This window comes from Meleagris gallopavo, chromosome 15 (assembly GCF_000146605.3).
Source record: "Meleagris gallopavo isolate NT-WF06-2002-E0010 breed Aviagen turkey brand Nicholas breeding stock chromosome 15, Turkey_5.1, whole genome shotgun sequence".
In the NCBI taxonomy this organism is placed as follows: Eukaryota; Metazoa; Chordata; class Aves; order Galliformes; family Phasianidae; genus Meleagris; species Meleagris gallopavo.
The window spans coordinates 800,609-807,286 of record NC_015025.2 but is presented as its reverse complement, the minus strand read 5'-3'; the positions used below and the strand labels follow the sequence as shown (position 1 = coordinate 807,286).

Here is a 6,678-nt window from a genome sequence, read left to right as displayed (position 1 = left end):
AGAGGAGAAGGAGAAGAAATTAATGTTACACAGAAAAAATAAAGAGAAGATTTTTTCAAAGAAAAGCTCAGGCATTTCTACATCTTGTCAAAAGAAAGCTGTATTTTTCCTTGCTTAATTACCATGAGATCATTTCTTCTTACCAAACCTATTATCAATGAAAAACTAATGCTGCACCAGTGCACCAGTGGAGTCATCACCATTAGGCACTGGTAGTGCCTTTGCATCTACACAGGTGAGGAGCATTCATGTGGTGCTCTCACCTGTACAGTCTGAGGCTCCCTTTAAAGGTGATTATAAACCAGTTTGCAAATAAATTGATGTTATGTCCTACTGCCACCTTATTAAAAGCATAATGAAGAGAAAATCAGGGCAAGTCTCTGCAGATGCACAATGAACTGTGACCAGCTGGAGGCAGAAGAGGACTCTGGTAATACAGCTTGGAAATCAATGGGGCTGTGGAGCAGAAAAAGGGACTAAAACTACCGTAGGTTTCACATGTGCAGTCTGCAGTAACAAGCCTTCCCCACTCCGTGGCTGCATGCCTAAGTTCTCAGAGGTGAAAGAAGGAGCTTCAGTGAGCTGAGACTCAAGCAGCTCCTCTAGCCCTGGGAACAACCTGTTGAAGCTCGTGGCCACGCTCTGTCTGCACCAGAAGGCTGGACAGCAGGAAGGATAGCAGCACCTGCAGCCTTCTGCAGCAAGCAGGGCACAGCCTGCGTGCTCCCAGCTGCATGTCACGGCTGTCCAGGGCTCCCAGCACAACTAGTGAGACCTATGCCCAGGCCCATCTCGCCTCTGCAGTGACTCTTCCTCCCATTCTGCTGTTTTCGCTAGACATTGGCAACAACCCAGCTGACCTTTTAGGAACAAATCCAATCTATGCACAGCTGTGAGAAGATATCTCACAGCCTCTGCAGTTTTCCAGTCACACCTGTGTGACACCTGGCAGTAAGCTCTGCTCGCCTGCTCTTTGTCTGATGTGATGCTCTCCAGTTGCTGTCTGCAGTGTCTTGGGGAACATCTGGGAACTACTTCACGTTCTGGGAATGAAAGATCAGATCTGGTCCTGTACAAAACTAATGACTCCCTTGCAGCAGTTTTGCAGATGAGGGGAGCATCGTGTTTCTGCATCAGAAGAAAAAGCAGCACAGTTGGAGCTGCTGTTTCTACACCGCGGAGATCAGTGCTGAAAGATCTCCCAAGAGCTTCTGGGGCAGTGCTGATGCATGCAGTAGGTCCTGGGAAGAGAGCCGTACTGCCTGTGCCTATGGAGAATAACTGATATCAGATGTGCCTTTGGCTTGTGCGTGCAGTAATGTAAGAGAAGGTCTGTCCTAGGGCTAGGCCTGGCACCCACAGTCCCGATGGAGCTGGTCAAAGTACTTGTGTCCAATCTATCTCGGTTTTCCAGCAGTACATACTGCACAAAGGAAAAGACCTCTATACTCAGAAGGAAAGAAGGAAGGATACATCTCCAAGTGCTACTTACATGGCCATGGAGGTCTGTGTTTAGCAGCATCAGGGCACAGGTGAGCGTATGAACCCCATCTGAAACACACAGTAGTCAGACAGCTATTTTTGATCCTCTTCTCACTTAGTTTCTGTGTTTGCTCTATCTCAGCAGCCCATTCATTGTGAAAGCAGAGCTAGTTGCTATGTCTTTGGACTTTAAAGAACACTTATTTTTTTCAACTGCATATGGTAGTTAAAAAAAAAATCTGTTTTCCCCTCAGACTTTACTTATTCCTTAAATCATCACCAGCGAACAGGTTTGAAATCAGTTTTGTCAGTGGCTCTCTTAATATCTGACCTTTTGCTGAATCCATCTCCTCTTACCCCATCCCCATTTCAAGCCAACAGCATTGCAGAATGGAGCAGAGATCCTGCTGCTTTAAGCTAGTTTCCCTCCACTGACCACAGTCATTGCACTGATTTCCCCTGAAGTCTTTAGCCACCACTTCCGAGCTCAACAAATGATTACTACAAATGAGTGCCGCGTTTTTGGGTCTCTTTTTTTTTCCTTCCATTTGAGACAGTGCAGAACCCTCTTCTGTACCAGGCAGCCTGGTTTCTTGTTATTTCAAAACCATGCTGAGCCCTTCAGCTGCTCCAAGTCAAGAGACCTGTCTGCCTCCACACCACCTCACAACATGCACGGACCACACAAGGGGGCTGGGGTGCTCCTTCCTGGGCAGCTTATGCTCAAGGCCAAGCTCTAAACACTGCCAGCTAAAGGCAACCAAACACACAGGAGCCCAGGATGAAGGCAGCTGAGCACATGAGATTCCTCCCTTTCTGGGAAGAACTGCGGTGTGTGAGGAATGAAGGGTTTCTTGCGGGAATATCGCATATTTCTGTTCCAGGTCTGACAATCCCAGGGCCGTGCCATCACAGATGTTCCCCTTTAAGAGAGAATCACCTCTTAAGAAAGGCACTTCCTCAAATCCACAGGAGCAGTTTTATTCTTGGAACAAAGTGCCTACTTAGGGCATATTCTGGAGCCTCTGTGGAAGATTTTGGGCTATCTTCGCTTGGCTTCATTGACTTACTGGGGCAGGTAGACCATGCACTCCATGGCCCCAAGGTGGAGCTGGTGTCCCAAAACCTGCTGTTTGCTTGCTGCTGCTGGGCTCAATCACATCGACATCATCTTTTTACTAAAACCGTCTCAGCACAGACGTATAACTCTTCTGGCTCTGGGCTGTATCAGAGTAAGAAGGCACTAGCAGTCTGTCCAAGGCACAAGTGTCTGGGAGAAAAGCCTACCACCCCTCTCAGTGGTCAGAGGCCTCTTCCACCTCTGTTTTCAGTGTCCCGTCAAGCAGGGCGAAGCGCTTTTGGTGTTGCAGCTGTTTTGTGTCTCCATCAGTGGAAGAGTTACTGAATTAGCACACAGCAATGTCCCAAATCGTCTTAGAGGGCTGCACGACCTCCACGATGACCATGTCATTTCTAGACAAGATTGCCTTGGCTTCATCATGCCTGCATGTCCACAGATTATCACAGTCACAGGTGTTTCTTTAGATAACATGTACTGGCTCAGATGTCACTGTGCTGGAACACCCCGTGCCAGTTCATGCTGGATACAACAAGAAGGAACTGCTTTCTGAAGAAAGAGAGTGAGCCCTTGCAATAGGTTCCTTAAACCACTGCACATCTAATGCATACTTTTGTAGTGTCCTGATGAAGGTATGAACTGTAAGAGCTTTGCTTTCCTCTAGACCTGTCACATACTTATTCTATTGAATTACAAGTGTATTTTTCAAGCCCCATTCACTTCCAGCACTGAGTGCAGCTTTGTTTTGCTTCGGACTCATTTTGTTTGTATTTGGTCTTCAGGGTGATGCTGCCCAGCATTGTGACACATGCTACCATCATCATAGGGCATGCTGTGGCCCTGAACATTAACAATGTCATGAGAGTGGTGGCAGTCATGGTTCAGTTCCACTTTTCCTTACTCTGAAGAGTTTTGTATTGTTTAGGGTTATAACATTTTCAAATCAGGGCCTACCTGAAGCAGTGACACCTTGACTGAGGGCCATGCATTGTTGAGGAGTTCAATCTTCTCAGTTCATCCTTTTGTTTTTCCTATTAGCAAGTACTTTTCACACATCATTACAACTGGGATCTAACTTCTCTTCTGAACACTTGTCATGTTGTGGCTCCATTGGCAGCTGATTAAACTTGTGTTGCCACAGCAAAGCTTGCATATTGTTTACTCTGCCCTCTCAACGCTGTTATGTTTATAAGGTATGGGATGGAGCCAGAGGTCTGACTGCCTTGTGCTCCAGCTCAGCCTCTGCTCAAGCAGGCGTGCACACAGTGGGTGTAAGAAACATGAGGACAAGACAAGGAGGAAGGGTCCCAAGGCCCTTGTCTATAGGTTAGAGGGGAATGCAGTAGAGTTGAGGATCACATTTAGGAGAGGTGATGAAGAGAGGTCAGGATTGGCCTACAGCTAAATGTCTACAGGTGGAGAAGCCTTTCCAGGGAAAGGTCCTCTTCGGATCAGTATGAGAGAACATCACATGCACATGTAAAGCAAACCTAGGGAAATGAAATAAACCTACACTTTATTCAGCTAAACCTATACTTTACTCAGCTACCACAGACAAAAGCAAAGAGGTCATTCTGCTTCAGAGAAGTTTGTGTCCATTTAGCTTGGCAGAATAACTCCAGGGTTTATATGACACTGGGCAAGGCTACTCCTTGGCAAGGCAGCTTTCAGGCCCAACTGCCACATTCTAAGCTGAAGAGGGTGGAGAAGGAACAGCCAGCAGTTCTGTGATGCTGGCTGAGAGCAGGTCAGCAGCCTGATTTCCACCCATTCCTGGATGCAGGCACTACAGATGTCTGTAAGCAGGTACGTAGAGATACTCATTACAAATATGACCTTGGGCATGCTCATGTGGAAGGGACCTTAAAGATCATTGAACTCCAATCTCCCTTCCATGGGCTGCCTGCCCCCCATCAGCTCAGGCTGGCTAGGGCCCCATCCAACTTGGCCTTGAACACCTCCAGGGATGGGGCATCTACAACATCTCTGGGCAGCAGTGCTAGTGCCTCACTGCCCTCTCAGTAAATAATTTTTTTCCTGATATCTAACCCAAATTTCCCCTGTTTTAGTTTAAAGCCATTTCCCCTTGTCCTATCATTATCAGACTGTGTAAAAAGTCGGTCCCAGGAAAGCAGTACCTTCAGAGGTGCTCTCCTCTGGGTTGCACTGGCAGTATCGCCGGGAGAAGTGAATCAGCACACGCTCCCGCTCCTGTGTCTCTCCCATCAGTGGGAATGCTTTCAAGAATGTCCTGCAAAGAGAAAGTGATACTTAAGATGTCATGGATCAATCTGCTGGAAAGCATCCACACTACAGGGAAAGATAGGAAGGGAGTCCTCATAGCAGCTAGGGAAGCCTTTGTCCTCTCCATAGCCCGCACCCAGGAGCCCTGCAGGTACAGGCCTTGAGGCTGGCCCTGAGCTGAGCAGGGAAACATACTGCCAGCTGAGGTAGGGCGTACCTGGCTCACTGGCGTCAGGATGGGTCGTCCATCCTAAGGGCAGAAGTTGCTCTCACTTGGTCTGAGTTTGTACAGAATAGGATTCCCAGGAAAGCCGCTCTCCACCGTGGGGAAGCAGGCTGTGAGTGCTCTTAGCAAAGCCCACTTTTGGTGGCAGTACGTTGTGCCAAATGTGACACCAAAGCAAAAATTAAATTATAATCCGTCTCTGCTCCTGTCCATGGACAGTCTCTTTGGAGCCAGGAAGCCCAGAGAAACCCACCTGCTCTGCCCCAACCAGCCCAGACATACGTGGGAGTGCCGAGAGCCCAGCTCACCTGAGTGCTTTGTCGAGGGTCAAGCCAGTGAAGTCAAAGAAGCTGAGATACTCCTCTGCTACCAACTTGCTAAATTCATTACTGTAATTAAAGAGGGAGTCATCAGCCTTTTCATCAGGGAAGGAGACACTGTCTAGTCCTACTGCAGTACTCCCATTCTCCACCCCAGGCTGGCTCTCATCTCACCCTCTCACCACAGCACCTCACACTGTGTCTTTTTGCAATCATACTCTCAGACACCACCTGCCAGATGGATGCTCCTGGGGTGCTGGAGCAGTCAGAGTGCAGGAGTGCTCAGCTGAGATTCTGGTCCCACTCACCCTCGAGTAGTTTGCCAGGGCTGGAGAAGTGCACGTGGAGTTTTTGAAGGATGCTTGGAGACTTACTGCCTTTAAAGCCAGAATGGGTGGTGTAAAGTTCCTCTATCTGCACAGCTCAGATAGCAAAACTGCAAGTATGATGAATGACTGCTGGCAAGAACATGGAGATGATCTCAATATCAGCCTTGCTCATATGTAATTCATTTTCCTTCTCCCCACAAAATGAAAAGTTGCACATCCAGTCTCATTTCAGGACCTTCCACAGGCTGAGCTCAGAGCTCACATTGCCTTTCCAACAGCACTGTTTTATCTTCCACTGTGAGACAGATGCTGCAAAGCTTTGGGTGGATGCTGTTTGGAAGCACAGCACATGGTGGAGTAACTTCTTCACTTCTCCTGCAGCTTCAAAGCAGGATGATGTGAGAAGCCAAAGATCATGTCTGTGATGGAGATGTCAACACATCTTCACCCCTCTGTCAAAGAAACAGCAGAAACCAAGGAAGCCTCAGGCTGCCCTCTGGAATGCTCTTGGCTCTAAGTCTGCAGAAGACCGCATGTGTTGGCTGTGCAAGTGCTGAAAAACAGCCACTGTTGTCCCTTCCACAGGTCAAGCCCCACTTCACAAATGTAATCATGGAAAAAAAAACTCCAATTCCTTCAGCCTAGGCAACTCTGCGAGATCTGCTGGGAATCTGGTTGGGCATTCTGGGCACTGCACACACAGAATCACAGAATGGCCAGGGTTGGAAGGGACCTCAAGGACCATGAATCTTCAACCCCCCTGCCACACGCAGGGCTAACAACCTCCACATTTAATGCTTGACCAGGCTGCCCAGGGCCCTTGAACACCTCCAGGGATGGACGGGGCATCCACAGCCTCTCTGGGCAGCTGTTCCAGCACCTCACCACTTTCTCTGTAAAGAACTTCCCCCTGACATCCAACCTAAATCCTCCCTCCCTCAACTTAAAACCATTTCCCCTTGTCCTGCAGTTATCTACCCTTTCAAAGAGTTGATTCCC

At 48.2% G+C, this 6,678-nt stretch overlaps 1 long non-coding RNA gene across 1 annotated transcript; it reads right to left on the bottom strand.

Annotated features, from left to right (window-relative positions):
- Window positions 1–130: 130 nt before the first annotated feature.
- LOC104913221 lies at window positions 131–5,969 on the bottom strand. The gene is made up of 3 exons (XR_795223.3): window positions 5,339–5,969; window positions 4,699–4,811; window positions 131–1,551 (listed from the first exon to the last, which is right to left on the bottom strand). It is a non-coding gene; the product is annotated as an uncharacterized LOC104913221 (long non-coding RNA).
- Between the last annotated feature and the right edge of the window lie 709 nt (window positions 5,970–6,678).